This window comes from Esox lucius, chromosome 24 (assembly GCF_011004845.1).
Source record: "Esox lucius isolate fEsoLuc1 chromosome 24, fEsoLuc1.pri, whole genome shotgun sequence".
NCBI lineage: Eukaryota > Metazoa > Chordata > Actinopteri > Esociformes > Esocidae > Esox > Esox lucius.
In genome coordinates this window covers 12539100-12565764 of record NC_047592.1, presented here as the reverse complement: position 1 = coordinate 12565764, position 26665 = coordinate 12539100, and the positions used below count along the sequence as shown (strand labels likewise).

The 26665-nt window shown below is 40.8% G+C and overlaps 2 protein-coding genes across 17 annotated transcripts in view; one reads left to right on the top strand and one right to left on the bottom strand.

The window, feature by feature from the left end:
* Positions 1-21092, bottom strand: part of LOC105020624 (adhesion G protein-coupled receptor L3) — a 253307-nt gene extending 232215 nt beyond the window's left edge. For all 13 annotated transcript variants that reach the window (XM_020043547.3, XM_020043551.3, XM_020043555.3 and 10 more), the window contains exon 1: positions 20537-21092. The gene's annotated coding sequence lies outside the window, so the exon portion shown is untranslated. The remainder of the gene's footprint in view (positions 1-20536) is intronic.
* Positions 21093-25441: 4349 nt separating this feature from the next.
* The window catches only part of LOC105020637 (multiple PDZ domain protein), a 62983-nt gene continuing 61759 nt past the window's right edge, over positions 25442-26665 (top strand). For all 4 annotated transcript variants that reach the window (XM_034290633.1, XM_034290632.1, XM_034290631.1 and 1 more), the window contains exon 1: positions 25442-25566. The gene's annotated coding sequence lies outside the window, so the exon portion shown is untranslated. The remainder of the gene's footprint in view (positions 25567-26665) is intronic.

Genomic DNA, 26665 nt, shown 5'->3' with positions numbered 1-26665 from the left:
TGAATTCACCAGAGTGAAGTGCTTGCATCTTTTACTATCAGCGGCCGAAGGAGAAGAAAGAAAAGAAACCACAATGTACCACCCCAAAAGCCGATACGTTTCACAAGGCACAAAGGAATGTCATGTTTTTCATCTCAATCAATTTTGGGTGGTAACTGTTCATATTTCAGTAGCAGCCCAGCTGACAGAGCAACAAAAGACAAATGACTCCCTAGTCTCTATATGTCCTCTGGTCTAAAGCAGGGCACTTCAGACGAGAATAGGGCGTCATTTGGGACAGCCGCATTTTGTTGATGACTAACAGCATCATGAATGTGTCCATTAATCATTAAGGGTGGGATCCAACATGAGCTCATAGTCCAGTCATGCACTGTAGCCTCACAATGTCATTGCGCCACAAGAATGCTTCATTTGTCAATCAGCAAGTGAGGAAACAAAATGTGAAAGGGTGTTTTAGGGGGGGGACACACGACACATGCTCGCATAACATCGCTTTTGAATAGTGTTATCGGACATAGGCTAACTTACACAGGCCTACATAAGGAATCTAACTAATGCATAGGGTCAAGGGGGGATATTTAATTAAACAAATTCCATGGTAGGAGACCTGAGTATTTCAATACTTCTTTAGACTAAGGACAGACTAGTCTTCACTTTTTAGAAGGAGACCTCCGTCTTCCAAGCTGTGTATTCCCACAATTGTATGAGACACTTAAAAAAAAACCTGTATCTAAAAGAAAAACATAAAATGAGGATTTTCACGATGCAGATTTATTTGTTGTGGAAATATAGGAGACCGTGGTCTGTGAGTACCTTGGCAGGCAGTCCAGACCTTTACGCTTGTGACATCAGTTACAAGTTAACCAACGGCAACGTGGTGTGACCAGATGGGTGTTAAGGGTTTAGGATCAGTGTCTCCTTGTCAACGTCCCAAAGTGACAGACGTGTCACAGACTGTCTCACAATATCTTCTCAATACCTTGACGACCGCTAGCGTGGGGTGGCGCAAAGGGTAAATGGGCGTTTGGCGGTTGATGTAACAGCCTAGTCATCAACTCAGGCAATAAGAGGTCAGCCAGTTACCCATCACACGAGCACAGATCACTGAACCAGCTCAACCAATAATTGTTCACTGAAATAAAGCAATAAAAGTGAAACAAATCTCTACAACACACGTTGAATCTGGGCACATTTCCCCCTAGGCTTTGTAAAGATTCGAAAATAGTCCACCAAATGGGATTTAACAAAGAGACGTGTCCTTGTCAGGAACGTGAGTGCCTTGTTGTGCCTTGTTGAACAAAGTGGTCAAATGCCCGGTGAAGAGGATGAAACTTTCGGAGCTCTGTGTTACCAATCATGAAGCAGAACCGTTCAGTACTTAGCAGAGGAAAGCTAGAGGGAGAGTGGGAGATTGTGACCCTTGGTACTGAATGGCAAAAACTTAGGGGGAAAGCCATCTGGGCATGCACACCAGTGGTGGGTTTGGCATCAAAATAAGAATGTGTATGCAGAAAATAGCCTCAGAAGCCACTTACCTTTTGTAAAATATGGCAGTGGATCTTTAATGTTATGAGGCACTTCTACTTCAACTCGTGCTAGGGCCCTTGGTAGAGTTCATCATGCTGTTGACCTTAACAAGTGCCAGGACATACAATTCCAAAATCTTTGTCAATCTCTGGTTGCCTATGCCAGGAACATTTAAACTATAAACTACACATTTTGTAATGGTTAGTCTCCAGAGATCCACATAAATCCATTGAAAACACCACCATTACTTTTTTTCTGTTTGGTTACACAGAATACAGTTTTACACAAATGTGAACAGCTACAATATGTAAAACACAACCACAATCACAATCTGTAAGGTGTAAGTAATACCATTTTGAATATTGTCACTTTTCACTTTCAAGTCTTTGTTCTTAATTTGTTATTTCCAAAATAGCAAATGTTCTCGAGAGCATGAACAGATTATATTTGTTAAGTTTGTGGCTTCAACATTTACTGGTCCCAAAATTTGGGTTTGACAAGACCATGGAAAAATACTTTTGCAACATTGAACAAGTTATCCAGCAAATGCTGTTAAAGTTCACATTTGAATACCAAGAGGAATATAATTTTCCCTAGACTCCTTGGTTATTTGAGAAACATACAGGCCAGTTTCTCAGACATGGATAAAGCCTAGTCTTCTCACCATCAGGGCCAGTTTCTCAGATATGGGTAAAGCCCTGTCTTCTCACCATCAGGGCCAGTTTCTCAGATATGGGTAAAGCCCTGTCTTCTCACCATCAGGGCCAGTTTCTCAGACATGGATAAAGCCTAATCTTCGAACAATCAGGGCCAGTTTCTCAGACATGGATAAAGCCTAGTCATGGACAAAAAAAAATAAACTCAATCTCATTGCAAATCTCCAACAGATGTAATCTATAGCTCCCCATTCTGGTTCAACAATTATAACGAACACCTGTAAATTGATATACAACTTCTAAAATATCTGTAGAACAAACAAGGTCTGTTATAATAGCCTGGAGCCCTGGGAAATGTATAGTCTTCAACAGCACTGTGTCAACCTAAATTGTGTTGTATATTATGGTTCCACCCTTCTGATCCATAACACTTGGTCTCTCCACCTTAATATCACACCTACGGATCTGCAAATGGATATAGAATGACTCGGAAATCCTGGGAAACTGAACACATGAACACGCGCAAACACACACACACACACACGCACACACGGCCCACGTCAGCCCCAGCTAAGAAGAGTGTGTCCCGCTGACCGCGAGAATGAGGAGAGAGAGACTGCTGGGGGTCTATGAAAGCCTACTCCAGCCCTTGACTGAAGGTGATCTCTCTGTGTACACGGGCGAGTGGAAAAGGCCCCATTTTCCAGACTCTCGCCCTGCGGGGCCCCTGCCTGCTCGCCAGCAACGTTATCTGCTGCTTATTATTTGGCTGAATGAGCCAGAGCGGAGCTCCCGGGACCGCTGCTGACATAATGACTGATTACAGTCTGCGGCTACTGCGAAATCCCCCCGCCGCCACCGACGGGCGCACGGGCACTCTGCGCGGCGGGGAGAGGCCAGGGGGAGCAGTGACGGCCTAACCAAGCCGCCTCTCCACCTGTCATGGCTGACAGAGACTCTGTCGGACACCTGGGTCAATCTGTGCCCATCGCCAGGCGCCTCGTCAAAAACCCAGCACCTCTAATGATGTGGCTGTGGCTTGTGTCGAGTGGGTCATGTATTTTAGACGAGGATTTCCACACACAGGGGGCTCAGGACCCGTCGTCCTTGATGAAAACATTTTATACCGATCTGTGGATGACACGCACACACCACTATCTATCAGATACTTAATGGCAGACGGGAACATGCAAAATCCCCGTTCCCTCGCCGATTTACTAGTTGCTAAAATGAATTACAGTTCACTCAATTTCTGTTCTAGTGAGCCAACAAGCACTGAAAAGTGTAGGGAATCCTCATGCCTTCCAAATAGCTTTTTAAATATCCTTATAACTCAAAATGTAATTTGTACAACTTCTGTATGCTGGCCAATCAGAAGTGAAAGAAAAATATGCAAAGTGGGGGAGTTCGAATCCACCGTTGCTGTAATTCTGAAAACCTCCACAAGGGGCGTATAAACCAGGGATATCCACTTCAAGCCAACTGCGAATAAAGGGCCCCTGGAGGGAAGGGTTTGGGAACCCCCATTGTAGACTGGGGTAGAATTTGCTACAAAGGCTTTGGTGGGTGACAGCTTTGGCGTGTCTGTGAATGTATAATGTGAAGACTGTAGCTGTTACCTCCCGAAAACTGATACACAATATAAAGCCAAGCCAAGTGACATACATGATCTCTCTCTATGCACCTTTCAGTTTCCTCCACCCCATAATGAGACTGACATATGCGTGCGCCCGGGTGTCACAATTCGTATGAGAAGAGCACGGCGGGAGGTCGGCGTTGTTGGCGTCAACAGCTACCCTTTTCCAGTGACAGAAAGATGTAACCTCCGTCAGCGTTATGCAGACAACTGTGGCTTTCAGGCAGTCAGTTAAGTTCAAGGTGAGACAAGAACGTGTCACGGTTTAAAACCGTTTCGCTCTGCAGCAGACTCCATCCGGTTGTCTCTGCCTTGAAGGTGTCATGGCAAACTGGGGGTGGGGAGAGAAACCAGACCGGAGAGTGAACTTCCACAGGGACCTTTCCAATAAGCAATGTGCAATTTCTGTTGCAAGACGTTTTGCCACGGCGCGCCTTAATGTCTATGTCAGTTACACACGCCGCCACCCTACAGCCTCATGGTGCAAATCGCATGAGTCCGGGTGAGCGAGTGACTTCTGCGATGGAGCCTCCGGGAGAACGCCGTCCCACTCAGTTTAAATCCAATCCTATGGCTATTGATTAGAGAAATCAATGTGAGCTCAGTCACAAGTGCAGCGGGAGATGCTGAAATGCTGCAGTACATTGAAATACACCATCGGGATCAGATTCTGATCAAGCGAATGGATCAAGCCCCGTTGAATGAGTTACAATTGTGCATTCTTCTAATTGAAAATGAGTCTTTTAACTCGATATGACACAGGCATAATTTAAGCAACATAATTCAAACCAGGTAGATAGCTGCAGACAATGTTAATAAAGGGCACATTGGGTTTGGCAGAAATATTTAAATTTATCATTACCTTTCAGTCATCGGCAGAACAAATTAGTATTTGAAATGACTGAAGTCTCAAGGATTTGGTTGATCAAAGTCGTCTTATGTCCAAGTGGCTTCCCAAGTGGCTTGCCTTCATACAATATGGCAGAAGGTTCTGAAGGTAATGGCATATCGCCGTTTGAACCAAGTGTTTACTTCAGGTAATGACACTACATGACGGATTATCGCCTCTAAATAGTCTAATATTGGCAATGAATATGTAATGCAACCTGCTGTTCCCCTCTACTTACTCAGGTCCACTTTGTAACAATTTCACATAAACACCTCTGATGCGTTCAGCACTGAATTAAGTACTGAATTTCCTACAGGTTAACCAGAAACCTGTCCAGTTGTACTAGATGCAGGCTGATATGATATAAAATAATAATATTACAGCCGTGTTTCCAAAAAAGTTGAGTAAAATGCAAATGAAAACAGAAGGCAATGATGTTCAAATAATTTATCCCTGTATTTAATTGAAAATAGTAGATAGACAACATATCATATGTTCAATCTGAGAAATTATATTGTTTTTGGAAAAATACATGCCCATTTTGAATTTGATGCCAGCAATAATTTTCCAAAAAGTTGGGACAGGGGCATGTTTACCACTGTATTGCATCACCAATTGATTTAACACTACTCCGTAAGCATTTAGGAACTGAGGAGACCAATTGCTGTAGTATCAAATGTGAAATGTTTTCCCATTCTTGCTTGATATAGGAATTCCGCTGCGCAACAGTTCAGGGTGCCCTTTGTTGTGTGTTTAATTTCATAATGCTCCTAATGTTTTCAATGGGTGACAGGTCTGGATAACAGGCAAGCCAGTTCAGCACCCAGACACTTTTTTTACATGCTCTTGTAATACGTGCAGAATGTGGTTTGGCATTGTCATGCTGAAATAATCAAGGCCTTCCCTGAAAAAGACAGTTTGGATGGCAGCATATGTTGTTCAGCATTAATGGGGCCTTAATGGACCCCCATGATCCCCAAAAATTATTTGAAATGTTGATTCATCAGAGCACAGGACAGTTCTCCACTTTACCTCAATCTATCTTAAACGAGCTAGGGCCCTGAGAAGGCGGCGGCGGTTCTGGATCTTGTTTATATATGGTTTAATTTTTGCATGGTAGAGTTTTAACTTGCATTTGTGGATGCAGCAACGCACTGTGTTCACAGACAATGGTTTTCAGAAGTGTTCCTGAGACCATGCAGTGATTTCCACTACAGAATTGTGTCTGTTTTTAATGTAGTGCCGCCTGAGGGCCTGAAGATCACGGCCATCCAATATTGGTTTTCGATCTTGTCCCTTGCATACAGAGATTTCTCCAGATTCCCTGAATCTTTTAATGATATTATGTACTGTAGATGATGAGATTCCCAAACTCTTTGCAATGTTATTCTTAAATTGTTGCACTATTTACCCGTGCAGCCTTTCACAGGGTGTTGAACCCCTCCCCATCCTCAGTTCTGACAGACACATCCTCTCTGGAATTATCTTTTAATACCCAGTCATGTTACTGACCTGTTGTCAATTGACCTAATTAGTTGTGTGATATTCCACCAGGTATAGCTTTTAGCATTACACAACCTTTCCAGTCTTTTCTTTTGTTTCCTCTGTCCAAACGTGTTGCTGGCATCGAATTCAAAGTGGGCATATATTTAAAAAAAATTAAATAAAATGTCTAACAATTTTACTTTTACGTATGTTATGTAATCGATAGGACATGAGGGGTTGTGCATATACAGCTCAGGAAAAAATTAAGAGACCACTGCACCTTTTTCTTTCCTTTCCAAAACAGTAGAAAAGGAAGGTTTTGAGTGTGAACCAGAGGGGATAAAATGAAGAGACCACTGCAAATTGAACACTTCTGGTCCTCCCTCAAAACTTTATTTTTCAGCTTTTTTTGGAAAGGAACGAAAAAGGTGCAGTGGTCTCTTAAATTTTTCCAGAGCTGTATATACAGTACATATACACTCACCTAAAGGATTATTAGGAACACCTGTTCAATTTTCAAAGGTTGATTCAAGCTGATAGAAGAGCAACTTTGACTGAAATAACCACTCGTTACAACCGAGGTATGCAGCAAAGCATTTGTGAAGCCACAACACGCACAACCTTGAGGCGGATGGGCTACAACAGCAGAAGACCCCACCGGGTACCACTCATCACTACAAATAGGAAAAAGAGGCTACAATTTGCACGAGCTCACCAAAATTGGACAGTTGAAGACTGGAAGAATGTTGCCTGGTCTGATGAGTCTCAATTTCTGTTGAGACATTCAGATGGTAGAGTCAAAATTTGGCGTAAACAGAATGAGAACATGGATCCATCATGCCTTGTTACCACTGTGCAGGCTGGTGGTGGTGGTGTAATGGTGTGGGGGATGTTTTCTTGGCACACTTTAGGCCCCTTTGTGGCAATTGGGCATCGTTTAAATGCCAAGGCCTACCTGAGCATTGTTTCTGACCATGTCCATCCCTTTATAACCACCACGTACCCATCCTCTGATGGCTACTTCCAGCAGGATAATGCACCATGTCACAAAGCTCAAATCATTTCAAATTGGTTTCTTGAACATGACACTGAGTTCACTGTACTGAAATGGCCCCCACAGTCACCAGATCTCAACCCAATAGAGCATCTTTGGGATGTGGTGGAACGGGAGCTTCGTGCCCTGGATGTGCATCCCACAAATCTCCATCAACTGCAAGATGCTATCCTATCAATATGGGCCAACATTTCTAAAGAATGCTTTCAGCACCTTGTTGAATCAATGCCTCATAGAATTAAGGCAGTTCGGAAGGCGAAAGGGGGTCAAACACAGTATTAGTATGGTGTTCCTAATAATCCTTTAGGTGAGTGTACATATGCAAAAGCTATTTTCCACTCTATTGTCCAAGACAAATTTCCCCTTGGGGATGATAACTTTCACACATATTGAGTGAAAGACTCATTTTCAGTTAGAAGAATGCTCACCTAACATAACGATAATTGATAATATTGTATCAAACAATGTTATCGGTAAGTTATCAACGCAACAAACATCTCTAAACCAAAAAATAACATTTGGCAGTTGATCAGTGGTAGACAGTGAATCAATTATTTTAAAAGAAGTGGTGACAAACCAATTCTCCATCCAGCTGCTTTACACACAAAGTACCTGTCCATTTGTTTTTTCCAAGACTGCTTGTGTTCCAAAAGGTAATGCTAATTTGACCAAAATGGAACCTTTGAATACTTTCGACATATAAATTGGGCATTTTCCACCAATGTATAGGAAGTATAACCACTGTATATTGATATTTATGATTGTGCATCCAACTAAAGCCACCTTCCCCATCATTGGTCTGCAATTAGCGGTCAGATCAGGAGGTCTCCATGGTTTGGGAGGCACAAATACAAACCGTCATCTCCATTCATTTGTATGCGACTGCAGGTGCATTCCCTTATTACAGATTCAGGCCCAAACCTGCTTTCCAAACAGGCCATAAATTACCTTCCAATCCCTCCATTTTGCAAGAGAAGCACTCTGTCTTTGTTTGAGTCTCCACCTCGTCTTCTGTCTGGTTAGGGAACAAATCTCAGAACTTAAAAATGCATCAAAGTTTTTATATCAATCCTCTCCTGAGAAAACTTGTCACATTGTAAAATATATGTAGACAAATGATCACATTTTACAGAGTTGTAAAGGGGTTGATGTACTGGGGTTTCATCCAACTGTCAGTTTGATAGCTTATGGGTGCATTTTAACAACACCAGGAGGGTCATAAGTGAAGCTTGGTTTCCTTTAAATGCTAAGTCGAAATGTCTGGAATTATATATGCAGTCAGCATATAAATGATCTCACACTTGCACCTTAGGGCAGGCTTCAAATGCTAAGATAACAAGTGAACCTAAAAACGTCTGATATCATTCCTTCTTGGTTAAGGATGAATGTGGGATTTCAAGTTGATCGACAGTAATGAGCCAAAGCAACTGGCATGTAACTTCCATAACCGGGTGTAGGCATTTCACAATTTCATGTTAAAAAAAAAAATTCTCATTGGTCTTGTCTTTGGAATAAGCACAGTTGAAATCTGAAAGGTGCTCATTTCTTTTCAAAGATCTCAATGTTTACCATAATTTTGTTGTACCCGTTACCACAGAAGAGACTGAAGAGAGCTCTGGGCAACTTCCACCTCTGAACGTAACTAGGCAGAAAAAAGAAGCAAGTAGTTATTACACGCCTGTAAACTATGGTGATTAAGCAATCTAACTAATCCAACTAGCAAATGCGCTTCATCATTGCAAATAACTTGTTTTCATACTGTCAACTATTTCAGTTTCACACCAATTTTATAGGTTTAGTGGTTACCCCATTTGACATTGACAATGATCTCCTGTCATGACAGATGATAGAGTTGTTATATGTGCAAACATCTGTGGGAGATGTGATAATCCCTCTAACTGTTGTAGATAAACATATCTAACCATCTTGCATACTTTATGCCTTTGCGATTATTCTGAATAGACTTGAACGCATAAGGTATCATTTGATATAGACAAGTATTTGGTTCTGGCCAACCATCTATCCGAAAAGCTATTGTTTGCAGGCCCCCAGCTGAACTCCATTCTAATCACAATTTAGCCTAAACATCAAAGGATAATATCATGAAAAGCTTCGGTGTGATTCTGTGTTGGATCAAACACCTGCACACCCATCAGCACTCCAAATAAGAGGAGCTGATGTGTTTTATAGAGGAGCCAACAAAGCAGTTTTTGTACTTGGTTCCTTGATCAGTACAATAGAAGAAGATAGTAGAACTATCAGATCGGAGATCAGCAAACTTGTATTTAGATTTACATGGGCTGCAAATAGACACTGTTAATTATTTTGATAATTTGAGGGGAACCCTGGTCGAATGGACCAACTTAGAAAAAGACAGATCCTGCACTTATTTAATTCAAATCAACCACTGTCTATAGTTCACAATAAGAGTTTACAATAACAGTCTTTAACATAACACACCACTTATTAAACAGAAAAAGAGTGCATTCAGGCTCAAATATTAACACATCCTAAAATTGTGATTAAATGCAATTAATTACAGAAGATTATATGATTAATCCTGATAATCGTTTGGCAGCACTACCAATAAAAACAATAAACTGAAATGTGGTAAGAAAAAAAGTTGTCCATGTACATGTCCTATTTCTTCTATAATTCCACTCTTTGGAATACTATCACTGACAACATGTTCAGATGAGTTCACTTTTTCCTATAGATTTCAATGGAAACCCCATAATTTCACTTTATTATCCAATTGGACGGCCATTCTAAGAAACAAGGTGAAAGGGAACACGATCAATCTACTACACAACAGCACTCGTCATTTGATTAAAGAAAAGCTCATGTCACTATTTTACAAATCTGTTTCTGCTTTTGCCACTGTTACAGTGGGCCCCAATATAGCAGAGTTAGACAGTCGTGAATTTAATTTATTCTAACATTCGAAATGATTAAGGATGCTTGTCCATTTGTGAACACGGCAGCACTCGAAACTACAAAGCAAATACAAATACATCATATGCAAGGAGCCTTTGAGGTATCTGGCGTGTGGTTTGAGAGTTGCAAATTGGAATACTGTTCAGTCTAAGTGTTTTGACCCCCCCAGGGATAAGTTAACTACAGTAAGTCGCAAATTGAGGGTAGAAGGGGGGTGGCAGATTATCGAAAAACTGCAGGCTCAGGGAAAGTCAACGAGCAAAGAAATTTGACTCAAAGGGAAAATAAGATCATTGGTCATGCTGGTGACGAGAAAACGCCAACAGTCGAGCTACACCCCCGCCGACATGCCACCCTCACAAGCTTTTATTCAAATTGAATGCATAAATTACTTGAATTAATGTGATGAGGTACCGGACTTTGTAAAAGATGTCCCAACGTCTCTTTTTATGTGGTCTGTTTCCCGTCTTCAGCATACAGACAGTGGCATAGCGTTTCACTGTAGAAGTCATCTAATCAGTGGGGGCTAATGCTTGATTTAGGGGGATTTTATGGTCCACGATGGTCACATTCCCCATATTTCCCAGACCGTAGGGGAGTAGTCTCGACCCATACATTTCCATCATCTTGTCTGGTTGACAACCCTACGGGAACCAGCTGAGGCTATTCCATGAACTCAGTTTCTCACGAGCGGCTCTTTTTAAAACAATGCAGACTCATTGGTTGGGCGCGGATCCCAGCCCACAATTCCAGCCCCCCTGATTCGCGGTTGATCATCGGCTCCATCCCTCACTGCCCTCTTCCCGACCACATTCGGGGCAAACTCAGCAAAGAGAAAGGAGCTGGAATTAATTTGGTAATCCCCATCATTATAACTGTGAAGAATGGGGTTATTAGAGGAAACAATGGATGGTTTGGCAAATGAGAGGGACAGCGGGATGAACGTACATCTCCACTCACACACTCCCACCCACCTCACGCACAGTCCTGTCGCTGCCACACACATCACTGCCCTCCCTCTCTGACACTGAACGCTGCATGGAGAAGGACACAAAACATGAAAGGACTCACAGGGCAACGAGTGGGTGAACATGTGAGGTTCTGAGGGAAATCCATAATTCTTCAGGAGGTGTCTACGCTTGAAGACATGCCACAGGTGGGGTTATCTTCCTGGTTGGTTGCCATGAATGTGGAGTGGATTTATAAAGCAACCAGAGTGACCTACATGGTGAATGTGCTAAACAGTGACAACACAACTGTTAGGGAGTTAGCCAGAGAGTGTCTGGGTTAACAGAGGGTCCCATCGGCCACGTACACAGAGGACAATTTCCTGGGCTTCAAGAGTAAGGCCAATGGAAAACCAGTCACTGTGGCCTTTGGAGTCTGGTCAGACTGGCAAGACCTCAATAACCTGTGCAGAGGGGAGCTCAGATGACTGACACACAAACTGGGCCAGTGCTTGCCTCAAATGCCGTTGTGGAGGACCCATGTGTGGCCTTGGAGGCATTCTTCCATAAGAAACAGCTCTTCCTGCAGGAAGTCATTTCGAGGACAACGCTCATCAGTAGTAGTCAGGCAGCTACTGCAGCACTGGACTGGCCGCAGACTGCAGGGGAAACTCACTCCTCTGGACTGGCCTCAGACTGCAGGGGAAACTCACTGCTCTGGACTGGCCTCAGACTGCAGGGGAAACTCACTGCTCTGGACTGGCCTCAGACTGCAGGGGAAACTCACTGCTCTGGACTGGCCTCAGACTGCAGGGGAAACTCACTGCTCTGGACTGGCCTCAGACTGCAGGGGAAACTCACTGCTCTGGTCAGTGATGACCAGCATGACCAGAGCAGTGATGACCAGCATGACTAGAGCAGTGATGACCAGCATGCTCTGTATAGCATTCCATGTCCATGACAGCTGCTAAGGATGTTCTCAACTTCTCTGTAAATACAAGGTTCTAGTCTACCAACAAAATGTTAAATATCAGTGTGGTGCCCTGAAAACCAAAACACTTCCTGTATTTTCCACCCAGAGTTAAATATAACAGCATATGTTGCACATACTGCTAATGGTTGTTGTTCAAGGACTTACACTGCAAGACATGACCGCCTTATCGACCTGGTAGCAAGCTGAGGTGAGACAGGTGGGCCTACCAACAAATATGAATAAAACATTCGAGCCCACCCACCGGTTACATAGAGCCCACCCACCGGTTACATAGAGCCCACCCACCGGTTACATAGAGCCCACCCACCGGTTACATAGAGCCCACATACCAGTTACATCGAGCCCACACACCAGTTACATGGAGACCACCCACCGGTTACATAGAGCCCACCCACCAGTTACATCGAGCCCAAACACCAGTTACATAGAGCCCACCCACCGGTTACATAGAGCCCAAACACCAGTTACATAGAGCCCACCCACCGGTTACATAGAGCCCAAACACCAGTTACATAGAGGCCACCCACCGATTACATCGAGCCCACACACCAGTTACATAGAGCCCACCCACCGGTTACATAGAGCCCACACACCAGTTACATAGAGCCCACCCACCGGTTACATACAGCCCATTACATAGAGCCCACCCACCGATTACATCGAGCCCACACACCAGTTACATAGAGCACACCCACCGGTTACATAGAGCCCACACACCAGTTACATAGAGCCCACCCACCGGTTACGTACAGCCCATTACATAGAGCCCACCCACCGGTTACATAGAGCCCACCCACCGGTTACATAGAGCCCACCCACCGGTTACATCGAGCCCACACACCAGTTACATAGAGCCCACCCACCGGTTACATAGAGCCCACACACCAGTTACATAGAGCCCACCCACCGGTTACGTACAACCCATTACATAGAGCCCATCAACCAGTTACATAGAGCCCACCCAACGGTTACGTACAACCCATTACATAGAGCCCATCCACCAGTTACGTACAGCCCATTACATAGAGCCCACCCACCGGTTACGTACAGCCCATTACATAGAGCCCACCCACCGGTTACATCAAGCCCACACACCAGTTACATAGAGCCCACCCACCGGTTACATAGAGCCCACACACCAGTTACATAGAGCCCACACACCAGTTACATAGAGCCCATTACATAGAGCCCATCCACCATTTACACAGAGCCCACCCAACGGTTACGTACAGCCCATTACATAGAGCCCACCCACCGGTTACTTAGAGCCCACACACCAGTTACACAGAGCCCACACACCAGTTACACAGAGCCCACACACCGGTTACGTACAGCCCATTACGTAGAGCCCATCCACCAGTTACATAGAGTTTTCCTAATATGTGGCTGTCGCGGCCATCCACACAGGCTAACTGTGGCCTCCAGACTGCCAGCCAGCCTATGACCAGAAAAAGTCTGCTGGCTAAGTAATTTTCTGTCTCTGGTGTTTTTAAATTTTTCTGCCTCTGTCGTTTTCTTCTGAGGCCGAGCGTGGCTGTTGCCAGGGACCTCCAGATACAATGTCATTGCAATGCTTATCAGTTGATATAATATGTACTGTGATCCTGACGGTGCTTGTACAAATTGCTCACTGTCTGTTTGAGGGACAAGAAAGAGCTCTGAGAAAAGAAAGAGCCATGAGAAAGGTTCTGGGACATTCACCACTCATGTCAAATTTTCTTGAGTAAATTTTTAGCTCCCTATTTCTAAAGCCAGAGAACAAAATATTTCAAGTCCAAAAATGTATCAGAATGTTACCATAAACACCCTGTACCTACCCAAATGTCTTGTTGTCATGAATGATGACAAAACTGAATCTATTGACTAATTGTTAAATGTTAATTTAAATAAAGTACTCAAGTGTGGGTGCATGTGTCAATGGGTGTGCTTCATATAAAGCTCAAAACCTTTTCAGTTCTCTCTTTTGTGTCCAGCCAAGCCCCAATGCTGAAGCACTTAACTTGGACCACAATAATGAGCCCTGACCCCGGTCATCTCACTTCTGGGATCATGCAACCGCCTGCCTTCAAAACATGCCTCGTGTCACTTCCTGAAAGCAAGGCTCAGCTTTAATGGCCAGTCTGTTTTGTGTCGCACAGTGTCCATGCTGTGTTCTCCAGGCCCATTCTCTATTTTCGTTTAAACAATTGAACGCTGAGGTCAACCCTTTATCCGAGCTGCGGCGCGGAGCATCCCACTGCCGCCCCGCTCTTTTCAACATGTCAATCAAGGAACCGCCACCACACATCTCTGGACACCTCCACACAGGCCCATATTCTAGTGGACGTTTTCCTGTTGTTGACAGTTGGTGAAAGCTTTTTGCTGCAACCTTTCTGCCCGGTGCTCTTTGTAGAGCCAGACACTGTAAGTGTTGAGTGAGACATGCCTCAAGGACCTTTACTTTCCACGGTCACGGTTCTTTTCATTTTCTGCCTCTCTTTTCTTCTTTTGACACATTCTTGCCACAGACTGGCCCCAGCAGACCGGCCTATCTCACTTTAACAGCATGATCATTCCTGTCCAGTAGAGACAGGGCCCTCACACATGAACCAGTGTCCTTTTTAGCCTAGGTGTGTGTGTGTGTTTCCCTATGTATTCAGAGATACATATTCACCAAAATGTCCTCACATTAACTCTGAATTGATTCTCTTCATTTCAAAATGATTTTGTAGGCCTGTGGGTTAGATTTGGAATTTTGGGTTAGAGTTAAGGTAAAGAGTAAAATTAGGAATAAGGAATAAAATAATAAAAGTTAGGTTATAGAGGTTAAGGTTAGTGGATTGCAGAAAAAGGGTTTTATAGTCATGAAATGTGTTTTTCTGTGTGTGTGTGTGTGTGTGTGTGTGTGTGTGTTTGTTTGTTTGTTTGTTTGTATTTGTGTGTAGGTGTGTGTGCGAGACAGAGAGATAGAACAAGTGTGTCCTGGCCTGTTGTTTCTTTGGCATTTATAATTCAGTGATTTCACCTGTTAGCCACCAAAACATGTTTTGTAATTACAAGCTGAAAAATATCCAACAATAAAACTTACAGTCACATATGACAATCTGTAGATACCAGAGACCAAATATTTAGTAGCTTCAAGCAATCCTGCAACCCAAATATTAAGTCCAACACTAACTGGCAAATACCAAATTGGCAGAAACATTTTGTGTAACCTAGGTGTTATTTTGGTCTGTCAGGAAAGCACTGAAAGGGAGGACAAAAACACAGTTACCAGGTGCTGCTGGCTTCGACTCTCTTCCTGTAAATTGTTTTTCTGGCTTCGATGAAGAAATTAATTTCCCTCATTAAACACAATGTACATGGAGGCAGAAGCCAGTCGCTGCTGAAGCCACAATGAACAAATGGCTTTTGATTCCAGAACAGATTATGGTACATGCAGGCACTGAGAATAATATGAATTTCACTCTCGAATCCAGTTTGTACATGAGCAATGAGCTGCAGTCGAACTGGCAGGTGAATACACCAGAAACTCCACCAGCAACTGATTACCTGCAATGCTTTATTAAGTGTCCCTTACAGTACCGTTCAAGCAGAAATGTTGTCTTGGAGTTAAATGTAATGTATATGAACAGTGGCTTTGTTTGAAGACAGCACTTATAGAGAAACATTTAATCAACGTATCACACTAAAGCTTTTAAATAATTTGATTTCTGAAAAAAGTTGGCCTATTCAAAAACATTGAAAAAGAGAGAGAGTGTGTGAGTGTGTGTATATTGCAATTTACAGGCATCTAAATAACTGACATAACTTGAGCCTTGGTTGGAAATTCAAATCAATACATGACCAGTACTTTAAACTCCAGTAAAAGCATTCACTTATAACAGAGGAGCTATCAAGACATCTTTTTTTCAGTTAACCTGATGAAGAGAATTGAAGAGCTCATGTCTCGTTTCATACTATAATGGCAAATGTGATTCCACCTGCTGGGTAATAACATATAAAGACAAAATCAAATCACATAAATCGGATCAACTTCTTGAAAATGCAGAAACACTCAGTGGGAACTAAGACAGTACATAAAAAAAATTTAATAAAACAACATGACAAATGAGATTGCCTTTGTGTCTAAGGACAAAATTTAATTATTGCCCATATGGAAGTAGCCAGATTTTGGTTTTGGCAAAACCATTGTTTTAACGGATGGCTCTAAATAAAGTGTTAAATAAAAAAAGTATTGGTATAAATGAACCAGAATTATTATACATTGGCACCTTTAGCGGGAATATTCATCACTTCAGTTAGGAAATCACTGAGTGAGAGACAGCCTTGTCTCTGGAGAGGACCTATCTAAAGAACTTCATTGTGGACCTGGCAAAGCTGTTCCAGCCTACAGCCCATCCGGGTTTAGAGATACAACATCTTGCCTCTTTGACAACTGTATTTGTCCAGATAACAAAAGACAAGAAAGACAAAACTCATTATAAAGAGGCAAGATGTATAAAAGCGAACAATAAAAGCAAAATGGTAAAAAATTATTAACACACTAAACAAGACCTTTGGCAGTTTGGCTGGTTGTCAGATTGATTTAAACATGTACATGCTTTTAAAGAACCATGCTGTCCCTAACAATGCTTCTACATCAAGGACAAATCGGAAACCAGGCTACCTACCTGATGGACAAAACGTCGATAAAAAACTCCACTGAAGCCAATTTTATTCTGATTTTATATGTGAAAACTATTGCTTAGATTCCTACTTTCACTTTTCCAGAACATACTTCACTTGCACATAGGAGAAATCTGTTCTATTACACCTTTTTTAATAGTATGTCTTCGCTTTTATTTGAAATTATTTGAGAAGCATCTACACAAACTTTCTAAAGAGTTTATGGTTGCTTCGTTAAGACTTGTTCAAGCAACGTTAATTCCAAGTGTTTTCTTAAACATCTTGTATACCACAGCAGTAAACTAAGTCCTTCGGTCTTCACCATCTCCAGCTTGTAAACAAGGATAGAACCATCTTTTACTTTGATGACCATCTATTTGGTTATTACCATCTATTTGGTTATTGAAATCATTGGTTATTAAAGCAAGACAATTTGTCCGAAATCAACACTTATGGTTAACATTTCAGAAAAAATAAGCAATATAGCTGGATCAAAAGTTTAAACTATCTTAACAAAAATGAATTTTCCTGTATTAATAAAATGGACCATTTTTTTGTGAAGAATGAACATATTAGCAAAAGTCAATGAGTCAAAACATGTATTGCCATTTTGAAGTAAATAGAATACAAAAAGATGAAATAGGCACAGCCAGAAGAGGACTGGTCACCTCTCCGAGTCTGGTTCCTCTCAAGGTTTCTTCTTAAATTCTGGCCCGTCTTAGTGAGTTTTTCCAAGCCACTGTGCTTCAATACTGTTGTTGCTTGCTCCGTAGGGTTTCAGGCCGGGTGTTTCGTAAATGCACTTTGTGACAACTGCTGATGTAAAAAGGGCTTTATAAATACATTTCATTTGATGATTCGATTTGGCAATTTAGAAAATATTGTATTTTTTCCATCATTACTTAGAGGATGATAACCAGTGTAAGAGCCAAGAAAAACAGTAATCTATGATTCCATTTCTTTTAAACCACCAATGCAAACATCAGGTAATTCTAGCCACAGCTATCTCAAATTATATGGAATTAATTGGGGATTGTGAGCATGTTTTACAAAACACTCAAAAAACTACATATTTGGTTTAATGTTACTTAAAGACAATTTTACCAATAAACAAACATACTCATATGCTCCCATTATTTCCAATGTTGTATAAACAATAAATTGTAAAAAAAAAAAGTTATATATCTGAATATATATCTCACAACACATTTATTGTAATAAAAGGTTTCTAAAATATTCAGCAGAAGGCATTGCATCTCAATGGTACAAGTACCCCCAAATTAGTTAAAAGCCATGGACAACACAATAAAAACAAAAATTATCAAATAAATTACCAAATTCACTTTTGTGAATACAGTATATGCAAGTGTTGCACCTTGAACAGGATTCAGAAAAAAAGTGGATGTTAACATTGCCTTCCCTAGTCACACCTGGTCTGACTCGCAGTGCACCTTTGATCAAATGCAAGTGAAGCCCAAGTAGATATAGTTCAGGTTACCTCTGAACAACCAGCTATGACTTCAAACCCCTACAGCTGTACTGCCCCTGGGGTACCACAGGTTGTATTCACAAGCCAGATGTTACGCACAGGTAGACCTCAGCACCAGCTATGGGGTGCTACTATAAGCATCTCCTTCCTCTCGGCCCACCCTCTACTTGTTCTTGTTATTCTGGCAATAAAAGGTAGTTTACAGAAAAATACTCCTGCTACTGCCAGGATTATCAATTTTCCAGACATATTCACTTTACTGCAATAGCTGCCGGCTCGAACAAATTAGACCAGCCATCCAGCATGCACTGTATAAGGGCGGTGCCACAATAAGAGGTAAAGCAAGGACAGCATCTGTCAATACATGTCTACCACTGTGGAGTAAATAATATGAAGAGCAGGGTGGCTTCTGATGAGAACATACATTAAATGTAAACTAAAAGCTGACATCCAATTAGACAGAATGCATATTGTGAAGGGAGGGTGAGGTCAATTGGCTTTTCTCCTTTCATCCACTTTCCTAAATATTCCTGCTGTCTTTGATGAGTCCATTCCTTTTACCTTGTCACCCTTGCCTTGTATGTTTTTAGTTTTTTTCAAGTACACAATAATCTGAATGTACGTTTTAAAACTTTATTATATGCACCACTATAAAAAAAAAAAATGAAACAATGACAAAGCATCTACAGTCTTAAAGTTTTCCTCAAGGGGATAAAGCCACGGTCTTCACTGTCTGAGGTAGATGTTTGGTTGTGGACATGTTTACTGTAACCACTGCATTGACGATATTGCTGTAATCATGCACCATCCCCTTGAGAGCACTTCACAGAGACAAATTCAGACCCAAAAGTGTCAGCTACTATCTAAGCTTTGGTAGAATCTGGGAAATAACGCACAATTGTTCTGTAAGGTACGGTTAACTACTGGAGAGGATTCAAAATAAATTACTTTAAAGGCTGACACTAATTGGAATGGACAGAGAGAGAGAGAGAGAGAGACCGGAGGAAGAGAGAAAAGAAAGAGAAGAGAAAGAGAGGGGATGGAGAAAGGGGAGGGAGGAAGAGGGGGAGAAACTCCGGTAAGTTCATTCCCTTTCTAATTCAAAATGGAATTGAGGACAATGTAGCAACACACTGAATGAACACTGAAGGGAAGATCTCTGAAACCATTGCTGCGCAAGGATAAGAAAAGTATCAGAAGTATCATGACTATGCGCTTCATGGTAGGCAGGCGGTAGGCAGGCTGTAGGCAGTGTTAAAAGATGCTTCTCGTGCATGTGAAGTTTGATAATTAAATATTTAATTCGGACAATAAAATGTATAAATAGCCAACACTTAAACGCGTAAATAACCGGCCCACCTAAGTAGTGATGGCAGTTTTATGTACAAAGAAGCCTAAATAATTTTGATTTCTCGAGGTAGCCAACGTTACCTTCACCCGGAGATGCAGATGCGCCCTTCTATGTTGCTGCGTCAGTTTTTCCTTCTTTAGTTGGCACTGTGGCACTCAAATCTGATAGAATTATAAATGTGGTAAATAGACTGCATCCATTTTCATCCTATTACAAATATTGCCATTCATCCGTTCACTCGTCAATATCTTGGCCTAGTCTACAGTTTCAAGCAGACAATGCATGTTTATATGGGACTGAACGTTTTTTTAGGCAGCCAACACAAACTTAATTCCCTGCAATACATTCAACTTCTTACTGCGCAAAAGTAACGTTATAAAGGATGCGCCTTATTTCAACCTCATGTGAAAGCTTGCTCTAATGTAGGCTAAATGCTATGTGGAGTTGAGTTTAATCAGAATTCGGTTGTGAATGAAGAAACAGAAAAACGCACCTTGCATGCGCATATGTTCCAACCATCCCTTTCTAACATGAAAAGCTACAGTAGCTAACACCAAACTCTGAAATTCATTGGTACTCTCATATTGATAGAGCAGCACCCGTGCCGCGCGCTCATTGAATAATTCCAATTGTCATTTAGTAACGTTCGTTAACCGACAACAAAAAAGTATCGATATCTTGACTATGCACCTAACCACATTTCAAACTGCATAGACAATGAACACAGCAAACAAGTTTACTTGAAAATGACTAACATTATATACAGCAAAGAGATAACCTGTATGGCATTGGACATTCAGTATTGTCTCAAATATCGAAAATTAGACAAACTGCAGGTAGTCCGATTGAAGTGCATTTTGCGCATCAAAATATAGATGAAGACGCAAGAAAAGCATATCCTACATTTTAATAGACTTTTCTTACCGTTTTTAGAAGATGCTGGTAAAGCGATTACACTCTTCAAGTAGTCCTCCCATTGAAAGTGTAAGTAATAAAATTGCTAACACAGTAGTCTTTTCCCAGTGGATATCGTCCTTGCGCACAGATCACCGTGCAGATTTAAATCTCCTCAGAGCGTCGAAGGAAAATAACAGATTTTTAATAATTATTTCAAATAACTCCGTTTATATTTTCTCATCCGTCCGGTAGTAGAAGACATAGAAATGTCTGTAGTAGGATCCGTGTATAAGCTACCGTCGATATTGCGGGAGAAAGAACGGGCTCCTTGTGTATCCAGATGACAGTCCCTCATTGGCACACAACACGTCCTGTTGTGCAGTAGCTAGGCTACATCAGGTCCTAAAGAAAAAGCTAAAAGGCGAAATATTTTACACCAGAAAAAGAGTATCCGAAAGAAATGAATGTGTTAATTGGAAATCTTCACGGCAAAGAAGTCGAGAAAATCATTTGCTTCCAAAGCTGAGCTCTCGGCGCAAATGACAAACCAATTTCGGAGCGCACTGCTTGGGAGAAATGCAGTCTTCAGACTCAAGGTAACGCAAGAAGGGCGAGAGGCAAAACTCGGATCTGGATTGCCGCTCACACCATATACTCGGGCTCCACCTAGCAGTAAACCGGATAAAAATGCAACCATCAAGTGAAAGTCATTACATTTTGCCAATAAAGTCTGCCTCTAAGTAGAATTATTTATGAACAATAGACTGCCTTTCAAGACAGAGTGCGTCCTAAAACTGCATGGGCTCTGGAAATGTTAAAATGAGTTTAGTCGCTATAGGCCTATAAAGGTGGCCTACTTACAAGTATTACTTAACACCTTCGAAATTGTTTGAAATTGTAAGGTGGTGAACATTTCAACCGAAAAAATGTGACGATAGACTCGACTAATTGATAAATTCATTTTTGGAAAAAAGCGCTAGAGTAAACGTCATGATGGACCACGCCCTTAGCAATCAGCATCTATGTAAATAACAAAATTCACCGACGTTGTTGAACATGTCACCCTAAATGTCCTTGCCTACAGAACAACGTTCCGCAACACGTGCACCACACTTAGTTACCTTGGGACTATCCTTGTGTGATGTAGCTGTGTGCCAGTTTTGCCCACAGCTAACATTTGAAGGTGTATTTGTTTATTTATAGGGGTTCTTTTGTTGTTGTAGGTAACTGATTTGAAAAAAACACTGCATTGAGTGACCTTTTTCCATAGACGGGCATATCAGCCTTTGTGCAGACCAGTCATGAAGTAGCAGAATAGTATACTTTCAAAAATATTAATGCTTTGGCTAAATTCTAAAAAAAAATCTTAATGGTAAAGGGTTCTTGAAGCAAATGTGTACAGAATTCCATGACTTCAGACAATAAATAAAGCAAATGTGTGTTATATTTCTGGTCTACACATCTGAAAAACTGAATGTTTATGACTAAATAGATGTAAACAATTATATTTGTTTATAAAACAATCACCAATATTCCTCAATATCACACACAAAATGTTCATATTTCATGCTTTATAGTCCTTGTTAGTGAAGCACATTCCTATGAAGCATACTGGGACATCTTGAGCTAGTGCAGACAGTGGTTCATTTTTCAACTGGCTTGCATTTGAAGATGAAGTGTTATCTCTAGCCGGCATGGCTTGCCATGCACCCCCAATGCAAATGGATTTCTGCAGGTAGTGCGCTGACCAAAGCTGCATGTCATTACTGTACCAGTGCTTGAAAACCCTGCTAGCTTCTGTGTGGCTATATAGTTTATAATATATTACAGCCATCTTCACTGCATTAAACAGTATGAAAACTGCCTCCACAATAACATATCCCAAAAGCAATTATGTGAATATCATACCACTTATGGAAATGTCACCACATACAAGATTTTATATTATCACACATTTCAGAGACACATATTAAACGAGGACATTTTAATAGTACAGGTCTTAAGTATCCAAAATATAACTGTATTTTCTTTACTTCGGTTCACTACTTCTGAACGGAGCTCAATGGGCCCTGACCAAGTGTTGCTCTGAAAAGAGAGCACACGTCCACCTCCAATATCCTGACTTACTATGTATTTCCCTGTTTGTTTAGATTCATTCTTTTACCAAAATAATAATTGGTCTCCACATATGATTACCATTAAATTGTACAACAGACACAGTCTCCAAAATATTTGTATGTTATTTTGTTTTTGTGTTCCCCAAAAGGGTTTGCTCAAAGCTCTCTTCAAAACCCAATATTCAGACTAGTTAAAAGTAAATCTATGCAGTTTTAAATTTGCAGTGTATCTTAAGCTTTAATTCAGAGCAGTAGTGAGTACACACATTTTCAATTTTTTTCCCCTGGCTTCCTCTGGGAATCAAACCCGCAACCATGGCACTGCAAGAGCTATATTTTTAACAACTAGGCAACAAGGTTAACCAAATCCAAACCCTTACACTGGGTGTATATAAAAAAAACTCTAATCAATCAACATTACACATTTCTCAAATTATTAATTCATTTTCTAAAACATTGTGTCGACATTATTGGTCCCTTTGCTTTTAATATTTTTGCATCCTTCCCTTGCAAGTGTTCTGGTACTGATTTTTCTATGAGATCCAGAGACAGACATGGACTTTGCAAAATGTTGATTTTGTGCTTAATTAACCATTTAAATGTGTGCTTGGTGTCATTGTCTTTCTGGAAGATCCACTAGCATACAGTTTAAGCCTGCTAAAAGAAGCAACCAGGTTTTTTAATAGAACATCTTGTATTGTACTTGATACTGGCTCTTACATTTCTTGATTGTCCTCAATAGATTTTCTTTATTTTCTGGTGACCCATTCAAACAGGTTATTGGTTTGGTGGCATCTAATTGTCAATTTTTAGACTCAGTGACAACAAGCAACAAGCAACCGAGTCCTGTAATACTCCAACTGTGGACCTTGGATATTTATTTGCCTCCTGGAGGTAAAGATGTACCTGAACCCTCTACTAGGCCAATTTACCACAGTTCCACTAGTTTTCAACTTTTTCTTAACCCTGAAATGTACTTAACAGATGTTTTTTTCTTGAATATATTGACAGGAATTCTTATGGATGAGAGTAATTCTTTGGCAACTGTGGAGTGTATGAGCTCATTATATGTCTTGCTTAATTTTCTGCAGCTTTTTGCTAATGTTTATCAAGGGTATGAAATGTTTTGTAGGTGATTGTATTTAGCAGATACAGTTATCCAGAGCGACTTACAGGAGCAATTAGGGTTAACCGTCTTGTTCAAGTACAGGACGAGAGATTTTTCACCTTGGTTATGGGTCAGATGGTCTAATTGCCAGACTGTCTGCTGCCACATTGAGAGTTAGTAGTAGAATATGCCAGGTGCAATAAAAAAACTGGTTCTGCATCATCAGTTTTTCTTTGTCACTGATAGACACTCAATTAGTCAGGTCAGCTTAAAATGTTTAGATTGGGAATTAGTCAAGGCAGCTATATAAACTTGTAGTAATCATGTCCAAATTCCATTTTCCAGGGGTCATTCTCACTTATTAACATAATCAATGGGAAGTTTTGCATGAAATGTGCCTTAAATAATGTTTTCAAATCCTTCCATCCATGACAAAATAGATAGAACTACAGTTATGTGCTTTACATTGATATATATATATATATATATATATATATATATATATATTCATACATTTGGTAAATATTATCTTTATTCCATGGGTTCCTGCAACTTATAGCCTACTAATCAACAAAAAACAAAATGTATTGAAAAAAAACGTTTTTTCGTTGCTCAACTGTCTGTCGGTGTCAGCCTACTGTAGATGACAGGTAAGTTGATAAGTAAACTTTGTTTGTAGATTTTATTTTAATGAACACTGACGATTTGGAAATGTTACGGTCGCAAACGTTTTACATAAACAGAAATTCAATGACTGATAAAGTTGGTGTTGTAAGTTGTAACTGCAGTAGCCTACTCCGCTGAAGGACCCTAGATAAGATTTCATAATCGGGAACGACCGATATTTTCAGCCAGACCTTCGGTTTCGAGAAAATTGTGTTTGCTTGATATGCAAAATGTGTAGCCTACGATATATTCCTGAATTTGAATACTGTAATAAGTATGTCTATTATGTTTGTGTTTATAAAACGTAAAGCTGATTGTGATATGATTATAGAAAACAAAAGAAAACAGCTGTCATTGTGTGGTACCTGAATAATGTGAGATATTTGTAAACAACGTATATAATGTTACATTAGTTGGTTCAATACAGTACCTACACATCATTCGTGTCTATCATTTAGGAATTATTTCTTAATCATTAAGAAAACCTTTTTATTGTTAGAAAACTACTCTGAACCAATAGAATAGGTTTCACACGGCCAATTTTCAAAGCCCAGAAGATCACCCCTTCACAATGTGAAGCTGGCAGAAAGATAAAGTGGTGTTATCTATGTTTTGACAAATAGATAAGAGTGGGGACATTGATTACATTCTTCCCAGTGACCTCAAGAATGAATGTTACTTGCAGCAGTGTGAAAGCCTTCTGCTTTATATTCTTCTTACACCTCTTAGTCCAGACCATATTTGGAGTTATGGCCTCGCTAGACCGCGTTCGGCCAACATTCCAATATGTCCATCATCATTTTTATGCCTAATGTAGTTGTGCATGCAATAGAAGCAATACAAATGATTCAATTATCTAAAAAAGAAATTCCCAATCACGTTCATTTGAGTGCAATACTTGAAAACGATTCAGATGCACATCAAGCTGCTCTGCACTTCAGGCCTAGTTGTCATGGTATCCACCAAGCGGCGCTTGTGACCTCCCAATAAACCTCCACGGTCTCTCCCATAGGCGGTATCAGGCTCAACTCTGGTGCAGCTATTGCTGCAAATATCTATAGAAGATCGAGTTACAATACGCCCCATCTTTAAGCCCAGTCTATGGGCCGTTATAACCGGAGGAGAACAGGACGTGTATCTGCCGTCTGACAAGGGTCAACGCCTATGTAAGTTGCTTTCATTTCTAAAACTCTAGTTTAAATGCATTTGTCAGGATGAAGATCAATAAACGTCTTCGACAAATGTTAGGCTACATTGAATTTCGAATTCGCATATTTGCCCAACACTGTTGCTATTGTTACGGCGAAATTCTCAGCCGCTTTCGCGGTCAATATGTTTCGACGATATCTTTATTGTCTCATACGGAGCTTAGCCTAAGTTTAGTTCTCTGGGAGTATTTAAAACACTTCGGGATGTTTTTTTTTCTTCTTCACAACGTTATCCAACTTCGTTGGCGTCTCTGATAACGTCGGAAACCTGTTGATTCACTGTCCAGAAGAGCAGATGAAGGAGGAGGGGTTGAGAAAAGCGGATTGTATTCCTTGTGTTCTGTAGCCGAGTTTAGCTTCAAAATAATAGCATGTTGAGACAGTGTTGTGTAGAAGCATATACAAACACAGTTAGTAAAATATTAGGTTTTGAAAAAGCCTTGAACGAAATCCATGCTATATAGTATTGACCTATTATGTTAATAGGTCAATAGATGGGCAGGCACTTCGATAAACCTTTATCGTATCGGCTAGCCTATCGTTTTGTCCAAATAGTCCCTGCTGACTTTTTTTAAGTTCTTTACGTTTTACTTTCGAGTTTGTTTTTATATTAGGCGAACGTACCTGCAAATGTACCCAGGAGACTATGAACATTTTGCTATGTGAATTGGCTATCAGCCTATGCACCTGCACCTAATTTCTCAGGATTTAAACAAATTACATTTGTTTAAAATCAGTGCTGAGAAACAGTTAAGATCATCCCCATCCCACTTTCACCCCATTGATAATGCAACAATTTAATTAAATACCCTTTCTATAAATGTGCTTGCATAGTCTATAACTGCATGTTACAACTGTGTTACAGAGCGGTTAGTGAGAAGACTTACTGTACAATTTACTAATTTCTTTAACTAAAGATGAAATCTTAAAATTCCTAGATGCCTAAATTATACTGTGATGTGTAAAAGCTGTCCCAATTAAAAACTAAACATCTTTCTTTGAATTCACATTTTGACACTGACTTCACATGCGTCTCCTAACATTCCATTTTCAAAAG